Here is a 24,054-nt window from a genome sequence, read left to right as displayed (position 1 = left end):
AGCAAATTTCCTAACATTATAATATAACCTTTAGAGCCGACTTTGGGATTTCCAATCAAAATTTAAAACAAATTGTTGAAATACGTTTTTTATTAAAAAAACAGTACATACTAGCATTGAAATAGCTTAGTAGCACTACAAGAGTAATTAACTATCAATATTCGGTGTTGCTCTTCCTTATTATTGGAACAACTTATTTAAAGAAAAACAAAGAATCAATTTTAAATTTGTCAGTTTCGAATAATTTTATTAAAAGTAGAAATTTTTATGAGAAACTACAAATTTCTTTTAATATTACTTCGCAATTCTTGTGGTTCGTTGGTCTTCTCTCAATGACTGCTGAAATACGTTTCTCTGGAATTTGAAGTTTTCGTTTCTTCTTCTTTTTTGCAGTTGCTATTGGTATGGCTTGGATTTTGTATCGTAAGTTTGGTATTTGTATGACATTGATGTTTGTATCTTGAAAGTTGGCAGTCGAAGATATGAGTGACAGTGATGCCACTGCCACTAACACTCCCCCCGGTATGCTGACCTACAGATCATCAGGTCGGTATATCCCGAAAAACATCGAGGACTGCCAGTTTCACAGCCGGTCGTTCATATATCCCTGAAACAGTTTGTACCGTTGCTCTCCGAACTTGTCCGTCTTTTCCGGGCTTGACATCTATAACCCGTCCCTTTGGCCATAAGTTGCGGGGGTTTGATTCGTCTGTTACTATGACTATATCTCCAACAGCAATAGGCTTCGTCGGTGTAAACCACTTTGATCGTCGAGTTAGTGTCGGCAGATATTCATGTAGCCACTTTCTCCAAAATAGATTCGCGTATTGCTGGGCTTTCATCCAGTTTCTTCGTAAGAGCGTATTGTCGTTGGTAGGAATACTATCTGTCTTTTCACCGTTGGATGAGCCTAACAAAAAATGATTCGGCGTTAGGACTTCATCATTCGCATCTTCGAGTGCAATATAAGTTAAGGGGCGGGAATTAACTACACGTTCGACCTCCAGTAGCATGCTGTGCAGCAATTCGTCAGTTGGGTTACGACTTGGCATGATTTGATATAAGGTCTTTTTTATGGAGCGGACTAGGCGCTCCCAACTGCCACCCATATGGGGGGATGCTGGGGGATTGTATATCCATTGCGTTTGGGAGGTTGAGAACTTTTTGGCCATGTCGGATTGTAATTCATTATAGGTTTCTTTTAGTTCCTTTTCAGCTCCATGGAAGTTTGTTCCATTATCACATCGGATTTCTTTGGGAACACCTCTACGAGCAATGAACTGTTTAATCGCTAGTATACAGGAGTCAGATGTAAGGCTATGGGCAATTTCCAAATGAACTGCACGGGTGGTCATGCAAGTTATCAATACACCCCATCGCTTTTCAGTATGTCGACCAACAGTGGTGTACATCGGGCCGAAATAATCGATGCCAATGAAGGTGAATGGTCTGGTGAACGGTGCAAGCCTGGCTTCTGGTAGGACTCCCATTTCCGGTGGTTTCGGTGAAGCACTTAAATTTTTGCATAATTGACATTTTTTACGTACCTGTTTTACAGCTGTTCTAATGTTCGCAATGGAAAATTTTTGTCGGATCTCATTGACTACGGTTTCGTTGTTGTGATGATGATATGTCTCGTGAAATGACTTGATAATCAGGAACGTGATGTATGAGTCTTTAGGGAGGATTATTGGATTTTTTGCATCATAAGAGACTCCAGACACTGCATCAATTCTACCACGAAGTCGTAGGAGTCCATCTTGATCTATGAACGGAGACATCTTCCGAATAAAGCTGGATTTGTCCAAAGATTTATGCTGGGCTAACGGAAGATCAAGGTTGTTTTTTAGAATACTTATCTCATCACGAAACGAATCCAGCTGGGCTTGAAGATACACTGAAAAAACAAACGTGCATTAATATAAAAAACGGCGTTTATTAACTGCTTATTTATTGTCACAACAAACTTTTTCTCGTCAGAGTGAATGGTTTATTAAAACAAATTTCAGCGTTTGATAATCGTTTGTTAATACTATTAACGGCCGTTTATTAAATGAAAAATAATGCACTTAATCACCGTTTATTAAAATTAGTAACTATATTAATTGCCGCAAACATTTTAGTTATTGAAAATAATTAATCGTTTATTGCCACAATAAACGAAATGTGTGAAAGGGGACTGTTAAAGATTATATCCCAACCTTCATCTAATATCGCAACCAATTCTTAAATTTACAAGCAGTTTATTATTTTTTATAACCTTATTCACTGACACAATAAACTTTGGTAGTTGGAAAATATAGAACCATTTATTGTGACTATGAACAACATTATTGAGAGAATTGTTAAATATTATATCCCAAAAAATAAAATTGATTCCTTGACTAAAAAAAATTTAAATCATAAAGATAACACTGCACTCAAACTCAGCAGAACTAAATTTCACTACGCGACGCGAAAAATCATTATTTGTATGAAATTGTATGAGGTACATATATCGCTAAACTTTATATCATTTTATACGAATTCTTGTGAATCGCAGAAACACTGCAGTCAAAACAAGTAAAATGTTCAGTATATTTATAACTCGTTCTACAAGAACAAAAGTCTTAGAGCTTAATTGATGTCTTTTATATTTGTTTTTAATTCTATATAGGTAATAGTTTTGGCTAAGTACTTTTATGTTTTATTTAAGCACACAATTTTTTGATAAAATCGATCTTCAAGTTAATTTTTAATGTGAAATATTTGCATTTAATATTATATGATAAAGAATCATAAGAGATTAATAAAATCATAATATAGAGTTTTTTTTACTTGCATTTAAAGTCATTAAAATACGGAACAAAAACACAAGCCTTCATTCATAGTTGTTATATTCGATCGTTGGCATCTTTTGGGCTTCCTTACTATTTTGTAAATAATAGTAATGTAAGCTGGGTGTAACTAACATGTCTGTTGTAGATGGCTGTGTTTTTAATTAACAATTGTTATATATAATAAACTATTTATCAAAAATAATAAATCGTTTGTTGAAATTTAACGAAAAATTGTATTTTTTATCTAGATGCAGAGCTCACACTTTTTCCTAAAAATCCTTATAGTCGATATTTAAAATGTAATTGCTGGGTATCGAAATATGTCACACCTACAGAATACATGATTCCCAGAAATGTGAACTCATAGTGTGAGAACAAGAGCAATAATTTTTTGAGACTAATTTTATTTGTGAAATGTCCAACTTTAGTGCATTTCTCTTACTCAAACCTTTATAAAAAAAAATGTCGAGTCACACATCTCATATCAACTTCTGCTTTAACTTCTACCACCTCACATTAACCAGCCAAACCAAACTAATTTTAAGTTAAACACATATATAATGGGTCAAAGGAAACTTTCAGCCTATTTCAGCACTCTAAAGAAAATGTAATAAGATATAGTAAGGTTTCGACTCGATTTCAATGACACTATAGGTTAACCATTGTAAATATTCAAATCTACGTTCGTATTTAGGGAACGTAAGAAGGATTTGTATCTTTATAATGCTTTATCTTCTATGAATGACACTGAGTAAGCGTGATCGAATAAGGGTCTGATTACACGATTCGTTTTTTGGTTGTTTCATCTTTTGGCAAGCACGAACGTTCATGATTACATCGTACGCGAATATGTAAATGTGTATTTTGTGAAGGGATCACACTAGCGATTATTTCATTATACATTTAATTCCGGCCATTGACTTTAATCCACACTACACTTCACAATAGCCAACCTATATTTTTTAATGTACTCTCATTCATTTCCTATTTTTAACTTCCCATAGGAAGTTATTGTAATGGGTCCGATTTGTCAAATTGAAAATTTTGACATTTCTCGACGTTTCAAGGTCCCTAGAGTCGAAATAAAAGATTTTTAGAAAGATGTCTGTGCGTGCGTGTGTACGTTTAAAGCGAATAGACAGACGGGATGGGAAGTTATCAGTGTGGGTCGCATCCCAGCCTCTTTTAAATAATGCACTTGCATTTCATTCATGGTCATGAGTATCAACCTCATGCACTAAATTATAATGTATAATAATATTAACAATAGTAATAATAATATTTGTTTAGGTAAAGTGTTGTTAAAAATAAGGTTAGCCGAAACCAATGTAATTGATAGTCATTTAATTTTTTTTTAAAACACTCAAATCTTAAATTTTCTAAGACTAACTATAGATTTTATCTTTTATGTTAGATTGACCAAGTTCTTACATTTTTAAAGTATGCTCGACCGCCATCTTTTTATATCTAGTTTTAATCCTACTAATGTGATGAGCTATTTTTTTAAATAAATGTTGATTTAAGTTTTCCTTTCTCCTATTTTTGTTTTTGTCCGAGTGAAAACGTGGTATAAGTCGGCAATATATTACAAAAGAAATAAAAACCATATTTATGTATTTTAACTAACCCAATTACTAATATGGCAATAAACAGTTTATTAATTTTCCTGGCGGTTGTTTACAAATTGAACGAAGCGTCTGATAAATATAACGGAGTATAAATAAGAAACATCATGTTTATTTAAATCAATTAATTGTTAATAGCGTTTATAAACCCGTTTATATAAATAAACATCTTGTTTATTAATTTAAATAAACCATTAATTAATTATCAAATTCCTAGCTAAAAAACATAAGCATTTTTTTGAAATTTGGCAGTATAAACGGAGCTTAACAATACTTTAAATGTAAGAATCTTTTTTGACGAACTGAACGAACAAATGAAGTGCCGCCAAATTTCAACGAGCAACAACGAATACAAATCATTTAGAAAAAGAAGCCACACGAAAATGGGGTCTAAAGTGCATATAAAAAAAGTGAAGTGATTATTAAAAAAGTATATGTGCATCAGCTAACTAATCAGGTGAGTTATTTTTTAGTTATTATTATTAGTTATTATTATTAGTTGTTATTATTAGTTATTATTATTATAATTGCGAATCTCCTTACTGCAACGCGCAACACCAACAAAATGGTTTCGCCATCTGTTGATTGCATACCGCAATCAGTAAACTACACAAATTTTTCTTTTAATTCTCATCTCATTTCTTGAATATTTTTTAACTTAGTACCACAGTAATATATTTATTTATATCCATAAAATGTCACACGTTTGTACGTCCGTACGTCCGTACGTTCGTGACGTTTTTCGTAGCTCAAGAAACAGAAGAGAGACTTCAAATAAATTTTAGAAATGCAGATAATATAGCAGAAAGATGCAGAAAGGGTTCTCAAGAAAATTGGGTGAGTGGTGAACATTTTCGTTACTCCTACATATCTCACGAACTAATAACGCTAGAGACTTGAAATAAATTTTGTATTATGCATTTTAACATAATACCAAGCAAATACATATATTTTTAGAAAAAAAATCCAATCAACAATAATTTTTTTTATTAATCGATGATATGAAAAATGTTTTCTATTTCTCAGATTGTCAAGATGCAGCCTTACTCTGGGCCCTACATGGGTATTTTGTGCCTTTCCAAAAAGTTGTGAGAAAACACAAATAGGGAAAGAAACGTTCACGAGGTTTACTATCTTGATAAATTGCAATTAAATTACTTATTGATAAATGAACTAAACTACAAAAAATAAAAATTATAAAATTAAATTAACTTGATCTTTTTTATTAGTTCGGAATTCTTTATTTTCAGTTTTTTTATAATTTTCAGCAAAGATTTCGATAGTGAGATCCAGGATGAAGTGACTCATTGGCGCTGTAAACAGGTTTGTTTGGAAGTTGTAAACTTTTTTTAAACAACATTAATATGAATGTTTTCTTTTATACGTTTTAGATCAATCTTATGCTGGACTTACACGGCTGAAAAAGTGTCATTATTTTTGCCATTACGTTACTATGTTTTGTCAAAAAACACGCTTTTGACGATAAATGGTAAAAGTATGGCAGAAGTAATAAGCTTTTGCAGTCATGTAAATCCTGTTGAAAAAAGGATTTATTTTAACAATCCTGTTTGTTAATGTAACAAATGGGTTTAATAAACGCAGTGAACAAATTTATTGAAATCAATAAATTTTGTTTATTGTGGTTATAAACTTATTTGTTAATATTATAAACAGGGTTGATAAATAAATTGTTTATATTAATGAACGCGTTTATTAAAATCAATAAACTTTGTTCATTAAAGCTATAAACGTGTTTATTAATATTATAAACGGAAATAATAAACATTTGCTTATATTTATGAATGCATTTATTAAAATTAATAAATTCTGTTCCTTGGGATTATAAACAGGTTTATTATTATTATAAACGGAAATAATAAACGGTTGTTTATTTTTATGAACGCATTTATTAAAATTAATAAACTGTGTTCGTTAAGGCTATAAATGGGTTTATTAATACTATTAATGGAAATAATAAACGGTTGTTTATGTTTATTAATTGATTTATTAAAATCAATAAACTCAGTTTACTGTGGTTATAAACTAAAATTTTAAGTTGTTTGTAAAATTTTCACCCGGAAATGGAGAATAATAAACGATTGTTCACTGACACAATTAACATGTTTATTGGACAAATTCCATCACTATATTCATTGTCTCAACGAACTTTTTAATTATATTTACGTACCTTTTTGGTTCAGTGTAGAGTGATCTTTCTGATTCCACATATTCTCCATGTGTGATGTACTTTTGATCTCGTTTAGGAACTTTCTTCTTGATAGCTCTGGTATTATATATAAATCGGGAAATGTATGCTTGAGTTCTTACTAATTTTTGCCAATTTGAAAAACGTTTGGAGTCTATTAGTGCTTGATTGTGTACAGTATGATGGAACAAAATTGATGCTTTCAGTTCTTCCGCAGTTTCTTGAAGGTTTGACAAATTGAGTGGCCATTTGTTTTCGTCTTGCATCAGAAATGGTGGGCCTACAAACCATAGCGAATTCATATCAAAGTCGGGTATTTTTTCCCATTTCGTGGCGTCGTCTGCTACGTTGTCTTTTGAAGGTATATAGCGCCACAGATGAGTTTCGGTTGTTTCCAGTATCTCGCTGACTCTGAATCCGACGTATTGCTTATAATTGCGATGATCAGACTGAATCCACGAGAGAACTGTTTTGGAGTCCGACCAGTAAAACTCTTCTGAAAACTTGATGGCGTCATACTGCTTGATACTGTTCGCTAATCGTACACCGAGCCTTGCGGCGTCGAGTTCTAGCCTTGGTATGGAAGTTAATCGAAGAGGCGCAACCCGAGTTTTTGATGAAATTATTCTGCATTCAATTAGGTTACCTTTTGTTACTCGGATGAAGGCTACAGCGGCAAATGCATTGATGCTAGCGTCAACAAAAATATGTAGTTGGCATGTGTCGTGCTCACCATACATGATTTGCTTTAAATAGCATCTGGGAATATGTATTCGGTCAATGTTTTTTAAGTGATTGACCCAAACGCGCCACTTCTCGCATAGTTTCCCTTCAATTTTCTCATCCCAGCTCAGTTTGGAACGCCAGATCTCTTGCATTAGAATTTTGATATAAATTAATGAATTACCAATCAGGCCTAAGGGATCAAAAATGCTCATTAGGACGCGAAGTATTTGCCGCTTGGTCGGTTCGAAGTCTTCTGACAGAAGCTCTATCATTGACGCCTTCTTTGAAACTGAGAATGTAAATGTATCTGTTTGAATACACCACCACATGCCTAAAACCTTTTCGGAAGTACTCTCAGGGTTGATGTCCAGGCTTCTTCTCTATGCTGGCGGTTGCTCTCCCAGAGCCTCCATGACCTTCGGTGAATTTGAGATCCAATTTCGAATTTCAAAACCACCGTTTTGATGTATGTATTTGACTTCTTTACCCAGCTTAATGGCTTCTTCTTCTGAGTCTACGCTATCAAGAAGATCGTCAACATAATGGCTGTGAAGGATGGAATCGACTGCTCTTGGATACTGTTCGGAAAATTCGAGAGCATTTTTATTCTTAACAAACTGCGCACAACTGGGAGAGCAACTGGCCCCAAACGTCAGTACCTGCATCACATAAACATCTGGAGTGGCATGTAAGTCATTGCTCCAGAGAAATCGTTGGGCGTGCTGATCGTCTGCTCGCATTTCAATCTGGTGGAACATTTCTCGAATGTCCGCACATATGGCGACGCGCCTCTCTCGAAAACGATATAGGACTGAGAGTAGGCAAACAAGTTGATCAGGTCCTTTTAACAGTACAGAGTTGAGTGACACGCCATTGACTTCGGCAGCAGCATCCCAGACTATTCGAGTCTTGCCCGGTTTATTTTGATTTGTAACAACAAATATTGGAAGGTACCAAGTTCGAGGAAATTGATGTTCAAGTTCGTTTTTAGACAATTTTCTTATGTATCTTTTATTTTCATATTCTTTGATCTGATTTTTTATTTTATTGCCCAAGTCTGGGTTGCGTTTCAATTTTTGTGCAAAGCAGTGGTGTCGTTTAAGAGCCATTTGGAAGCTCTCTGGGAGTTTAATGTTTTCATACTTCCATAAAAGGCCTGTTGTGAATCGACAACCGATTCTGATCGTAAGACTTTCAAGCATCTTGCAGGCGCGTTCGTCATCTTGCGACCTTAACAGCCCCTTTGGTTCCCCAACCCCAAGACTATCCAGAGAAAAGTAATCTTTCATCATGTTATGAAGGGTGTAGTCGGCGTCACTCAGCTTGGCAGTTGCGCATTCACACTCATGATAGTAAGAATGAAAGGACTCACCTGTGTTATTGTCTGTTACTGATGATGGTCCATATGCTACCCAACCAAGTCTTGTCTTTGTTGCAACTGGATCTCCTTCGCCGCCTTCTACCACCTTCAGAGGAATTGCTAGCTTCAAATTATCTAGACCGATCAACAAGCGTGGAACAGCCTTCTCGTAGGATTGAATTGGGTACCCGCGCAGATAAGGGAACTTAGCTCTGAGTTCTTCGACATCCAAGGATTGTTGTGGCAAATTAAGAGATTTCACAGTTCTGATGATTGGAATTTTAAATCTTTTATCGGTGTGTTCCCTTCCAGAAACTTCGACGGATACTATTCTTGATTCATTTTCGTTTCGGTGGGTGTTGCCTGTCCACTTTAAAAAGAGCGGTTGATTGATGCCTTTGAGATCCAATTCTTTTGCCAAGGAGTCCTCCATCATAGTAAGTGACGATCCGTCGTCCAGAAAGGCAAATGTCGCAATGTGCTTCTGTTCAGCATGAAGAACAACAGGAACAACGCGGTATTTTATATTATGAGTTGATCTGTGCGTGTTACAGTTGAAATTTGCGTCATCTGTAGAGGTAGCTTGGCTTGTTTCTGTAGTTTGCACTTCAATTGTTGATGTTCCTGTAACCACTGTGTCACTCGTGTTCTTGTGTAACAAAGGATGATGTCTATAAATGCAACCCTTCACACCACACAAAGTATTCAGTCTGCAACGAGATTGCGGATGAGATTTCAGGCATGTACGGCAAAGTCTGTTTTGTTTTATAGCATTCCATTTGTCGTTAAGGCTCATATTCTTAAATCTCTTGCATAGGTGAACTCCGCAACAATCCTGAGAGCAAATTGTACAGCGTCTCTTGTCGGACATTGGTGTCTTTACATCTTCTTCGGAGTGTGTATTGATGTGGGCTTTTTCTTTCTTGCGCATAGGTGTTCTCGAATCTTGATTGAATGATATAGCAGGACTTACTTTACATATGTTATCTATTAACCTGAAGAGCCATTCGTCAAAGTCCAATAGGTTGTATGATGTCATTCCTTCAATTGCTTTCGCCCAATCTAACATCAGCTGTGTCGGCAGTTTAATACGATATAATAGTCTCGACTTTCTCGATTTGGATTCTTGGCTGAGTTTGGATCTTCTGCAAAAGCGAATTTATTATGACTTTTGGACGGCCGTACATGATTCGCATTGTTTGTATGATGTTAGGAACATTAGATGGCAACATCAATCTGCCGCGCATTGTTTCAAGGACCTGTCCTTTTAAACATTTTTGCAGTCTCAAGAGGTTTTCTTCATTACTAAAACCACAGAGCCGTGTACTTCGATCGTAAGTACTGATGAAAAGTGGCCACTCTTCAGGGCTGCCATAGAAATTCGGTAAATCCCTTGACATTGAATGTCTGTTTGCCAATTGAACATTATCGGGTTGTGCAGACTCTTGCTGTAGATTTCTTGGATTTGCATGATGAAGTGATGTTGATGGGCCAGGGTTGTGTGGCATGGTGGTGGCAGGAATATGGATGCCCAGATGTTGATTTATTTGTGTTGTTATTTGTGCACTTTTCATTGTATTCACTGCAAGTGCTTGGTGTTGTACATCGTTCTGGTTTCGAATCCAATTCTCGACATCTTTCGGATCTTTATACGATTCGGAGCACGCACTTTTTTGACTTCCATTTACGAGCAAATCCAATTTCTTTCTTAGATAATCTTCATCTCTCTTCTTCTCTAGTTCTCTAGATTCTTCGAGGATCTGTAATTCTATTTGCCGGCGATTTGTTGATGACGTCTTCTTGGAACGTACGGATTCTGCATCTGCCTTCTTTTGGTTTAGACATTGCGCGCAGCTCCAATCTTCTTCTTCTATGGCCGCAGTCACGTTGACGCAATTGAAATGGTACCATTGTAAACATTCGTCGCACTGAACCATTTCTTGCGTGTTGTCTAGGGCGCATAATTTGCATCTACCATCTTCTTTGGCTTTGGCGATTCTACGACCCTCTTGTCGTTTACTTCTCCTTATTAATGGAGTTTCGTCAGCAGACATCTTTATCTTTATCTTTTACTTATTAATATAAAAGAAATTTGTAGAATTGTTGCTCTTCCTTATTATTGGAACAACTTATTTAAAGAAAAACAAAGAATCAATTTTAAATTTGTCAGTTTCGAATAATTTTATTAAAAGTAGAAATTTTTATGAGAAACTACAAATTTCTTTTAATATTACTTCGCAATTCTTGTGGTTCGTTGGTCTTCTCTCAATGACTGCTGAAATACGTTTCTCTGGAATTTGAATTTTTCGTTTTTTCTTCTTTTTTGCAGTTGCTATTGGTATGGCTTGGATTTTGTATCGTAAGTTTGGTATTTGTATGACATTGATGTTTGTATCTTGAAAGTTGGCAGTCGAAGATATGAGTGACAGTGATGACACTGCCACTAACAATTCGGTTTCACCTTCATTGTTCTGAAGCACATTGAAACCAGAACAAAGTCCGAGACACTGACATTGGTATTTTTTGTTTAAGGTATTATTAAGAAAATAAATGACATTTGAATTTTCAACAAACGCAATAATTGCAAGATGCAATCTAATAATATAAATGGGAAAGTCAGGTTGTTTGTTTGATTGTTTGCTTGTTTGTATGTCCTTCACGTTGCAACGGAGCAATAATATGACATGATTTTTTGTGTGAAGGTAGTTATGAGGCTGGAGCGTGCTTAAAGCTACATTTTATCGTAGTAAAATATTTCATTCCCAGTTTATACGATCAAATCAAAGTTAAAAGGAACATTTTCCTGCAACGAAATGTTCCTTGAAACCAGAACAAAGTCCGAGAAACGGACATTGGTATTTTTTGTTTAAGGTATTATTAAGAAAATAAATGACATTCGAATTTTCAACAAACGCAATAATTGCAAGATGCAATCTAATAATATAAATGGGAAAATCAGTTTGTTTGTTTGATTGTTTGCTTGTTTGTATGTCCTTCACGTTGCAACGGAGCAACAATATGACATGATTTTTTGTGTGAAGGTAGTTATGAGGCTGGAGCGTGTTTAAAACTACATTTTATCGTAGTAAAATATTTCATTCCCAGTTCATACGATCAAATCAAAGTTAAAAGGAACATTGTCCTGCAACGAAATGTTCCTTTTAACAAAGCTATACTAAAAGTTTTTGGTATGCTGATACTGAAGTTAGAATAGCTGTACCACAATAGTTGTTTGCTGTTTTCGAATCAATATTTTCAAGTAAGCTTATATTTGTCAACTAAATTTGTAACGGTTTATAAAAGTTTTTTTGAGCTTTCCTTTGAAAACTTGTTTTTGTGATTTTCTAAAGCAAGTTTTTGAAAATTCTGACAATATAGTTTTTTTTTTTTTTGATTTTGGATTCAAATTCAAAGAATCAAAAACTCTGATAAACAAATTTATAGCTTTGCATGTCAGTGTGTCGAATGCTTTTTTTCAATTGGATAGAAAAAAATACGTATTTACAATTACAAAACGTTTCAGACGGTCCTAAATCTTTACAGCAACATCGTTATTTGATTCGTCTTGATCTTTCTGAAAATTATTATAAAGTCAAGGCTATTCTTCATGTAACTTGATTTAATTGTACTTGACAAACAAATTAAATTTTTCTTATATGTACCTATTAAGTTTTTACAAAAGACTATTATTGGACTTTTAAATGAACTTAGAAAACATTGCAGACGTACGCAAAACTGTTAAATTATGTTATAAGCAGGGATAGGATTTTACTAACTTTGCCTTTTTTTTTTGGTTCAACGGGAGATAAAATCGACTTTCGACAAACATGTTTCCAGCCCTGGCGATTGCAAATATATCTATGTATTTTATTTTGCCTTTTTGTTGCCTTTTTACCAAAACTGCCTTTTTTGCCTTTCTCCGCTATTGTTGTCTTTTTTTGCTTTTTTTTTGTTTTTTATTAAATTTTTTAAGACAAATTTTGTTAAGACATATCTAATAATTTAGCAATAAAAGAAATGCGAACATTTTCTCATTCCGTTGAGAATCTTTAGTTAAAAATCTTGTACAGTTTCAAGCACAACAAAAATTTTCAAATTTATGCATGTATTAATGTTTATCTACGCAAACATGCTTGGTACTTCTTCCTAGTCTGCGTTAAATGCTTGGTATTTCTTCTTTGTCTGCGTTAAATGCATACCTGCTGGAGTACATTAAAGTAAATTTGAGGTTTAGTTGATCCGAAAAAAACATATTTTTAAAGACCTATACAAAAAAAAACACACATATATATGAAAGTCTGTACTTACTTATTATTTAAGCTAACAATATTCTCATCAAGGAACATCAATTTACGAAGTTCTACCTGTTTTTAAAGACAGGGAAGCAAATTTTAAAAAAAGTAGAAGTTTGCTGCCGTTTTCAATGGAAACACAAGGCTTAAAACGATTGAGCAGATAAGTTCTTTAATAAACGGTGACGTGGATTCCAAACTTCCAGGAAACATTAAAGTGAATAATGTTGAAAGTTTTAGATGGGCTCCACTCGTTTCACCTAAAATTAAGAGATCATTTAGCGTCTTAAAAGCCCTTCGAAGAGACAACCGAAGAAGATTGCTTCCTGAGAACTTTACAAAATTCTTGGTAGTTCAATGCTACTATAATTAAATGTATTTTGGTTTATTTTCCTAGTATTTTTAATAAATTCCTTTTCTTTGCGTTTTTAAGTGTTTTGTTTTGCTTTTTTCTAATTTATAAGGTCAACAAAATCCTAACCCTGGTTATGAGTAATAAGTCCTCTGAACTTGAGCTGAATGTGAACAAAGTTTAGTTTTGTTTAGTTTATTTTTACAAACTACTCACATTTCTTAAAAATCGTTAAGAAAATGGTACGTGCTAGAGTTTTCCTGAAACCAGATCTTTTATAATTTCGAACATTTTTTTGAGTTAGAAGAGTAATTATTCAATGAATTTTTTCATTTTTGAGAACACTTACTACTAGCATGTCATTAAGTGGTGCCTTTTTTTAGTTTGAAAGGGTGGCTGTTTTTGAATCTCAATAATTCCTCCAAAAGCTTCAGTTGCTAATTAAAGTTAGTTTCGTTTGGACAATTATTAAAGAAGTAGCTGAGGTGCACATAGAGATGCCTTGCTTCATCACTTTAACAGTAGACGGTGGTGATTTTGCCTTCTTTTTGTTTCTTTTTATAGTGGAAAGCTTACCAACTAACCCATGTGTAATTGCCCCAAAAATGTCTTTGTAATATTTTCATTTCCCCTTACTACGTGGACAAAGCCATGGCTATCAGCGAGTATTTAAATACAATCCCACCCTTTAAGTTTAAAGAGTAGTTTAGAAACATATAAACTAGTCTAAAATAAAGAAGCCAAAAAGACCTTATACAATTTATGTCATAGTAAAACAGGGATACCGGTATAATGCCAAGTTTAAAATCTCCAAAAACAAAATCAACATTTAAAAATCCAAAAAATCATTATCCCTAAGTACAAAATCTCCAAAAATACATCCCAATGACGATAATCCACAAACTAAATCCCCAAATCTTATTTTTTCAAACTCCTTGAATGCATGTTTGTTTTCATCATTTGAGTGCACTTTTAGGAGCTAACCAAAAGTTCAGAAGATTACGACTTTTCAAAACTTTACTTCTTGTTTAAAACACAATTTTCTGGATGCGTCAAAAAGAAAACATTAAAGTCAGCTACTGATTGTCTAAAAAATAATTTTCCTCGCACACAAAATGTAGTTGAAGCTTGGCATCATCGCCTCAAGTGCATATTGTAGGGATAAAAACTCAGGATTATATGCACTAATAAGAGATTTATTAAAGGAAGAAGGGGGCCAAGTTTAACAAATCATTTTTCCCAATTTATTTTCCGAAAATAAATGGCTCCCAAACAAAATAATTTTTCCAATTTTTTTCCCAAAAAATTGGTGTCCCAATAAAATTTTTAGCTCAATTTTCTATACGCCAGCACGAATTTTGACACGTTTTTTTTTTATTTGATAGATATGTGCAAATAAATAATAATTATAGCAATTTTAGAGCGAGGAAACATTTATTTGTATTTTAAATTAATTTTCAAAGTTCACTTTTTCACATACAACACACGCAAAAATGGTTGGTTTTGACATTTCTTCCCCGTTTTTGCACCCACCCCAAATCCTATAGTGATTCCAAACCTTACATACCTAGCTGTTAGTCCCCTGATCTATCAATTCAAAACATTATTATTGGAAAATTTGGCATTGGGATAAATAATGATTGGAATCTTTTGCCTTGGGAATGACAAAAATTTTGACATTACATTTTTGGAAAAATGGACATTGGGACACACGGATGGGGAATTTCGTCCTACAATCGGAAATTATATATCTTGTTACCACAATTGAGAAAATAAGCTGCGGTGAAAAACGTCAATTGGAAAAATTGAGCGTAAAAACATACAAGAAGTTAAAAATAAAAAACAGGGCGGTCAAAAGTTGAAAAAATTTAATTTTTAAAAAATTATTTGTTTCAGTTGTTTATTTAATTACATGAATTCAAAACGTATTTTTATTTTTAAAAAATATAGATAGTATTATTTTGTATGGTTTTGTTGAATAAAAAGATGAACACAAATTAATTTAGTTCTGAATTATTCTCAAAATCAAAATCCTTAAGCTTTTGCTTGGCGCCAAACACAATTTCTTAGAAATACTCGAAATATAGTGAATCTGTGCTTAAGGATTTTGATTTTGGGTATTTTGAATTTGGGGATTTTTGCTTTGGGGCTAGAGTACCTAACCCAGTAAAACACTTTTATTTTGGAATTCCTAAAAATAACGAGTTAAAACTAATGTATTATAATATAAAAATATAACATATTATGATACTTCAAATTGATTCAGCATTTTTAAATATAGGGTGTTCCAGAAGAAGCATACATTCTTAAAACGCAATTACTCATCAAAAAATTATCGAAACTTCAAGAAAAAAAATATATCCTTAACATAAAATTATTTCATATAAATGCAAATGAAGGCTTTTTTCAAAATAACCATAATAAACGAATTTTGCGTATACCGACTACCCAGTTGCAATAAACGACAAGGAACAGGCTTATGCGGACACACTTGAACACTGTTTTGCACTATGGCTACGTTTGATGGCGATCAAAAGTCCCTCTGATGGGTGGCTTCCTTAACTATGCCAGCTTTTAGAATTTTTCTAAAAAAAGAGTAACAGTCGCGAAGGCGCATTGTTTTATCCAAGGGTCATTCGAAGCTTTCACAACGTTTCAGGGATACACTCTATACTTTTAGTGTGATTTCACTATAATTACTATGAGTTGTTCAACTATGAGCCTCTCTATGACCAGAAACTGCTTAGCAATGACAAATGGGGGCTAAGATAATAATAACATTAGAAAAATGCTGTCAATTTTAAAACAGACAAATCCCACCGTTTTCAAATTTGCGCTTTTTCTAGGACACCCTATATAAAGCATCACATTCAATGTTCTCCATATATAAAGAATATACGTAACGTATATACGTATAATAAACACTTACACAAAATACGATGTAATTATTTCATATTTTATTAATTATTTAATTGAAATTCTTATCCGTGCCTTAAATTTTCAAAATCCAAGTTATGTAAGTACAATTAGCAAAGTTATAAAAGCAAATTGTTCATGTAAACATTAATTTCAAAATATCAAATATAAAAATAAACTTATACCTAAGGCATTTTTTACGATTATTAAAAAAATTACTTGCCTCGTAATTTTTATATTTTCAATGAAATCAAGGATGGAAACTTTAAGCTTACAAAAAAAAGAACGTATGTTTGTTTGTGAAATATTCTCGATGGCAAGGACATTACTACAAAATATTTTGGCTGTATTCCAGTTTTAAATATAGAACAAGTTTTAAATACTCATTCATATGTAAATAAGCAAGTACTTAAGTTATGTAGTAGGTAGGATATATTTGCATAGATGTAAAGGACATAATAAGAGACAAAATAAACTTTTCTTTTTTAAATTTAATGTTTTGGTCAGGAAATGTTTTATTTTTATTTTTATTTTTATTTTTACTACAAATATATGAACGTTGAACGTAAATCACATGTTTAATATCATTTCCTGTCAACAACATATTTTTTGTTTTTATATTTGTCATAAAACTTTCGAAAGATTGTTCTGTGAATAAAGATAGGAACATTGAGGCTATTAAATTGTCTTTCTTTACTATATATTAGTTTAGCTTGAAAGCTTAAGGACGAACAAATAAAATGTAAAAAATCAATTTTAATTTTGTTTACAACTTAAAAAAAAAGACAATTTTTTTAGAAAGATTATTCTCTTGAAAATAACTTTTAAATAGGCTTTTGTTTGATTTTTTTTCCTTATAAACTTTATTTGAAATTTATTTTGATTACTTGCCATCTTTCTTTTTTCTTCTGTGCTTAGATTAATCTTATTATATGTGACATCATGTTATGAATGAGTAAATAATACATTTCGCAAGTAATAAAATACATATATAAAATAAAGTTGTTTATGATTATTATTAATATTGCTTTGCATCATTCTTTTTATCGGTTGGATAAAGATGGATAGCTAGAACCCTGCAACGCGTATTGTTGGCACACATGGAAAAGAAGAGTAATGAAAACGTGATTTAAGAAGAAGATTCAAGTTACATAGAAAACTGAATCTTACTATTTTTCGTATAGATTCGGCCGCTATATGGAAGTAGGATCCTGAGGATCCTGGTTGTCCAGGAAGAATGGCAAATGGAAGGAAAGCGTTGTTAAACGATATCAATTCTTGGAATATGTACGTCTTGAAATGGGGGTACCAAAAATGTGATGTAGAGTGATTGGGTAAGTATTGTGTTAAAAAATGTATTTAAGGAACCAGTTACAAAGCGCACAATTTTGAGTTGACTTAAAATAAGAATAGAGGCTGGGATGCAACCCACAAAGATAACATCCAATCTTGTAGGGCGATTTGTCTTGCTTAAAAGTTTCTAGGTTTTCGTGTTGGGTTAAAAAGTTGTAAGTTGAATTTTTCGTACAATTTTTAAAATTAGCAACAATATTTTTCATATAAAGAAATAGTTTAGTTTGAAAATTTAGTTTTGTTAAATAGATTTTTAGTCGAAAACAAATGTTTACCAATTTTTGTATAACATTTCTTAAATTTTTACAAATTGGATGAACGAAATTAATTTGAGAGATTTTAAGAACTGAACATCAATTTTTACCAAATTTGAAAAAACCTACTGAATATCGTAACAAATATTTTCTGTGAAATAAAAAGAGTTTGAAGACAACATTTTTAAGTTTTAGAACGGATATTTTTTAGGTGTTTTTTTTTTGTAAACAAACTGTCAATTTGAAGTTTCTAAAAAAATTTTGAATGTTGAAGACAATATTTCTTATAAGTAAAAGCTAGTTCGAAGCCATAATCTCAATTTTTTGAAAAGATGTTTGTGTCGAAAACATTATTTACGTTTTTTGTTAAATTTTCTTTTAAGTTTTCATTTTTTGTAAAAAACTGTCAGTTCGACCGTTCGGAAAATTTTAATAAATGTTGAGGAAAATATTTTTTATAAGATACAATTATTTGGAAGCCATAATCTCAATTTTTTGAAAAGATATTTGTGTCGGAAATCATTTTTAACGACTTCGAGTAATATTTTTTTAGGTTTCTATTTCTTACACTAAATCTGACATCTGATAAATTTTTCTCAAAATTTGATCAGATGTCAAAAACGTTATCCTTCGTAGCACAAAATTGTTTTGAACATAAAATCAATTTTTGTTCGAAAACTTTTCGAGGTGATAATTTCTTTTTATTTTTTTCTTTTTTTTATAAAAAAAAATTGTTAATTGGATTTTTTTAAAAAATATATTTGTTTGGTATCAAGTCTCTAGCTTTATTAGGTTGTGAGATATTTAGGGTAAGCCAACATTTTCACATTTTTTTAAATTGTTATTATAAACCACAAAATTTATTTGAAGTCGGCATCTCTTCTGGTTCTTGAGCTATGGATGACAAAAAAAACGTCGCGAATGTGTGAACGTTCGTCTGGGACCCTTGAAATGTCGAACAATGTTAAAATTTTCAATTTGAGAAATCGGACCGATAACAATACCTTTTTATGAGAAATTGAAAATAAAACTCTTCATCATATCCTCCTTTTAATATTTCCAATATCAAAAGGAGTAAAGTATTGGTACGTTTAAGTTTTAACGCCCGTACGTGGTAAAGCAATTAACTGACATTTGATTTAATAAGATCCATACTGTTTTTTAAACACCAGACTGACAAGTATCGTGGTCCGCAATTAATTAATGAAAAGAGTCATGCCTCCATCTTGATGATCTTTATAAACTTTGTGTCTCCAGCGTAGAGCCACATCTTGCTTATTTTTACCTGCGACATAAAGGAACTATATGGCAAGTTACAAGTATTAGTACAAAATTTCGAACTCAAGATTTTAATCAAACATAATATTTATTACGATGGTAAAGAAGCTGAAAAAAGTGGGTCCAGCGAATCCGTCCGGTCGGTTTTGTCTGTCTGTCCACGCTCCTACAGCCTTAACCATTGGGTCGATTGAGTTCAGACTTGGAAGTTAAGGTTTTGAGCAGATTCGAGTTAAGCGTCTTTAAATATTTTGTTTAGAATCAAAAGAAACAGTGGCCCTCATACATTTTTGTTGGTCAAAAAACGTATGTCCGTTTCCGTACGTCCATACGTTCGCTACGTTTTTTTCGTTGTCCATAGCTCAAGAACCAGAGATATAGATTTCAAATAAATGTTGTTATACAGATTATAAGGTAGAAAGATGCAGAAAGGGCTCTCAAGAAAATTGCGTGGGTAGTTTTTTACCATGGCAGTTTGATAAAAAGGTGAAAGTTTTGGTTAACCCTAAATATCTTACGAACTAAAATTGCTTGAGACTTGAATTAAATTTTATATAATAAACTGTAACGTGATATCAAAGAAGTACATTTTTAGAAAAAAATCCATTTAACGGTTTTTAAATAAATTAAAAAAAAAACTGAAATCAAAATGTTTCACCTCCAAAATTTTACGACTAAAATATGATTTCATTTCCAAAACAATTTTGTGCAACGAAGAATAATGATTTTGACATCTCATAAAATTTTGAGAAAAATCGAATAGACAATTTTTTTTATAAAAATAAAAATCTAAAAAAACATTACTCAAAGTTGGTGAAAATTGATTGATTGATGATTCAGATATCTTTTCAAAAACTTGAAATTAAGGCTTCAAACTTATTTCATCTTATAAGAAATATTATTTTCAATATTCTGAAAAATGTTGAGAAATCGAATAGACAGTTTTTTTAACAAAAAATAAAAACCTAAAAAATATTAATAAAAGTTGGTAAAAATTGATTTTTGACTCAAATATCTTTTAAAAACTTTGAGATATTGACTTTAATTTACTTTTATCTTTCAAAAAATATTGTTGTCAACATTCAGTAAATTTTTTAAAAAAATAGAATTGACAGTTTTTATACACAAAATTAAAAATCTAAAAAAAAATTAACAAAAGTTGGTGTATAATGATTTTTGACTCAAATATCTTTACAAAAATTTTAAATATTTTATCTTTTAAGAAATATTGTTTTTAACATTTGATACAATTTTGAAGAAAATCGAATTGACAGTTTTTTTTACAGAAAATAAAACTCGAAAAAAACGATACTAAAACTTGGTAAAAATTTACTTTCGATTCAAATAGCTTTGCAAAAATTTAAAATATTGGCTTCAAACTTATTTTATTTCGCAGAAAATATTGTTTTCGATATTCAGTAATTTTTATATAAAAATCCCACAGCCCGTTTTTTATAAAAAATAAAATCTACAAAAAATAATACGCAAATTTGGTAAAAATTTACACGACTACATATAGACAAACTTTTAAGCAAGACAAATCGACAGACGGAATGGGAAGTTATCAGTGTGGGTCGCATATCAGCCTCTTTTTTTTATTATTATTCTAACAGGTCTTTTTTCAGTTGTACCACTTTTAAATTCAAAAATCTGGTTACTGGCGATGGGTTTTCTTGGGAATTTTCTACTATACTATTTATAGAATGCCAAAACAACACGGATATTGTTGGTAGCCATGGGTGTTGTCATATAGAAAGGTTCCGCATACTCTTCAAAAAAATTGGAATAACTGTTCAACAGAGTCTTTTTGTTGGTATCCCCATTCCTGAGCAGCATAAAGTATATTTGATCTGGCTGTTGATTCAAAGATCTGTTATCTTGCTCGTAAGAGTTATATCTTTGTTTTGCAATCATGTTTTCCAGGTAGAGTTAATAACTACTTTTTATAAATGGATCTTCGTGTTATTTTTTGGGTTTAACCCCAAAAGGCCAAGGTATTTATAGTTCTCCACTATCCCAACTGACTTTTTTCATACCTCCACATTTAATTCCGGTGACGCTCTTTCTTCACTGTAACAGAAATCATTATTTGAGATTTAATCTAATTTACTATAAGGTTTCACACTTTTCAATATTCTTCGAGTTTCGTGATCATAATCTGCAGCTTTTTTTGTGTATCCACTGAAAGGACAATGTCACCTGTAAACATCAATACTTTTATTCTGAAATTACGCATTTCATTTCTCCATTTAAATATGAAACTATTCAAGAAAAAACAGAATAGGAGCGTACTCAAAGTGTATTCCTGTCTAAGCCCAGTAGATGTAGTAAACCTTTCAGACTTCTTCCATCCCAGACTTCTTCTAGACAGTTTTTGTAAATTTTTTGTAAGCATTTTCATCATTTTAGAAAATATTCCTAAAGAATATATAATCATTAAATCTCTAAAAAGTAGGCAAAGACTCGTGTGTTTGTACTTTGTGAACAGTTGATATCAATGATACTACAAAGGTTGCAAATTTGATCTAAGGTAGAGTACAAATGACGAAACCCTGCTTGACACTTACTAAGTATGTATGTCATTTTTATTACCGTTTTGAGACTAATCTCAAATAAACAACTGAACATAATGGCATTCCAATGCTTCTTTTATTTGGGATTCTTTTCTTAAGTCAAACGTCCACACTGTTCATACTATCACCAACCCCTATTCCTTTAAACCTTACAATTTCACCGGCATACTGCAATCAAAAACACCCATTATGTCAAATTAAAGTAAATTTTTATCTAAACCATTCCACTATTTGTTTGAGAAGTGAATTTTTCTTATGCATTCCTAGGTCGTCCTTCTATATTTTGTCCAAGGATTAACACAAAACCAAAGTAAAATGCATAGACAAATATACATTACCCCTATAATAGGTATTTACAAACACACGTACCTATACCGATGACAATTTGCCAACAAATAACAATCTCAAATTACTTCTTTTTCTTCCGGGCTTTAAAATGGGTACAGCAACAACAAGCCACAAACTCAAACTAAAAAAAAAAATGCGAACAAAGCTTAACGACAAACTTAATTTAAGGATACAAGACTATAGAACGATAAAGAAAACGACAATACCTCACTGCCTTCCAAACTCTTGCCACCATCACCCCTTTAAATTCCTCGTCGCCTCCATATCACATTTTTTTTAAACTTGAATAAAAAGAAAAACTCTAAAAAAAAGTGTAATCTAAAGGAAACCCAACCAAGTGACCGGAAAATTTATATTAAAAATCCCACAGCTGTCGCACTAAACCACAGGCGATAACTCGCATGACTCTCGACTTCCTCCTTTGACTTTGTGTTGTGTGTGTGTTTTTGTGTCTGTGAAACGTTTGCTACCTGCACTGCATAGCCCTCACATGGAGGACTTTCATCCACCCCCTCTTAACATACCTCCATGTTCCCCCATGCTCCAAGCTCGGGCCATACAATATGTTCAACTATAGCACAGGTGGTGCTATGCAGGCAAAAATTCAATGACATCAGGACTTCATAGGAGGGTGGCAGGATATAAAATGAACGACTCAACATACCTAACTGAAAAAAAGCAAGGAATTTAAATCTCTAAGTACAGATAATACCGGAAAGTCAATTGTTGTAGATACAAGATACATACCGACATATTTATGTGTGTCGTTCTAACGTTTGTCGTATGTTTGGGATGTGAATTTGTGGCAACACACGTTTTCCACAATCAAAGAACACACACACAATACTATAGCACTATAATAATACATATAGTACTCGTAGTAGAGGAAGGATGAAGTCCTTAAATCTATATTTTTCTACTTGGTTTTATTTTCATACCTAATTTCATGTTCCAATAAATGTCACTTAATGCCGATTACCAGGTGCGCCAAGTCGCAAGAAATCCCATTAAACCATGGGGTGGTGGTGTTTTTCCGACAGCACAAAAGTATCTATAGGTATACTTTTATTTCTAGGGTACCTACATTAAAGATAGTTCGATGCGGCCCGGTGGTGGTAACAGTGGCGACAGAACAGAAGGAAGAACAAAAAAGGAAATAAAATCAAAGAAAATGCTTATCAACGCGCTTTTGCAACTCATAGAACGTCGTCGACTTCACTTGGTAAGCTTTTTTAAGAATTAACTTCGATTTTTCTTTATAAATTCGATTTCTTGAAAATCGGATCTTAAAGCCTTTTCTCTTAAGTGATGAAATTAATGGTAGCGACAAGGCAACTTGGGTAACAAAAACAGATCACGTAATTGGCTTTCAAAAAAGCCAAAGCAAAACTATGTATACCCGTAACTTCCTTATTTCGTGGTTCCATAACTGTCTTCGCTCAGTCTCACGTGACAAAAATTAAGGTGTAAAGTAAAATTTCATTCGCTGTCTGTTGTATACTAACTATAAGCAAAAGATTCGCTTCATGAAAATTCAAAACATAAGTTTATCTTTAGCTATAAAGTAAAAGTTTTAGGATGCAGCGCATCATAAACTTTTTCTGTCAGGTTAATTGTGAGCGAGAAGAGAAACCGACTGAAGACGCAGGGGAAGAAAATGGCTCGAAGAAGAAAATAATCGGATTAATATCATTTTCTGGAAGAAACACCAAATCACATCATCGCCCATCATATCCTAACATTTTAAAAAGGGGATTAGATGTTTTTCTGATTAGTAAAAGAAAATTGATCATAAAACTTTCATTTTTATCTCGACAAAAACAAATAAAAAACGTTTAAGGTTATTAAAACTTTTTTTTGCAGCATAATATTGGGTTACATAAAGTTAAGCGGACATTAGTACAAATTAAAAGCAGAAGTTTTGAATTTTATTTTGAAATACCTAAGCGAAA

General features: G+C 32.6%; 1 protein-coding gene and 1 long non-coding RNA gene across 2 annotated transcripts in view; one reads left to right on the top strand and one right to left on the bottom strand.

Moving 5' to 3' along the window:
- Positions 1-24,054, bottom strand: part of LOC129954017 (neurotrimin) — a 480,552-nt gene that overhangs the window by 79,056 nt on the left and 377,442 nt on the right. The window lies entirely within an intron of this gene.
- LOC129954018 (uncharacterized) lies at positions 5,060-5,651 on the top strand. Its single transcript, XR_008782627.1, has 2 exons — positions 5,060-5,281; positions 5,471-5,651. It is a non-coding gene; the product is annotated as an uncharacterized LOC129954018 (long non-coding RNA).

This window comes from Eupeodes corollae, chromosome 1 (assembly GCF_945859685.1).
Source record: "Eupeodes corollae chromosome 1, idEupCoro1.1, whole genome shotgun sequence".
NCBI classification, from domain to species: Eukaryota; Metazoa; Arthropoda; class Insecta; order Diptera; family Syrphidae; genus Eupeodes; species Eupeodes corollae.
The sequence above is the reverse complement of the archived record's forward strand: the minus strand, read 5'-3'. Positions and strand labels throughout refer to the sequence as shown.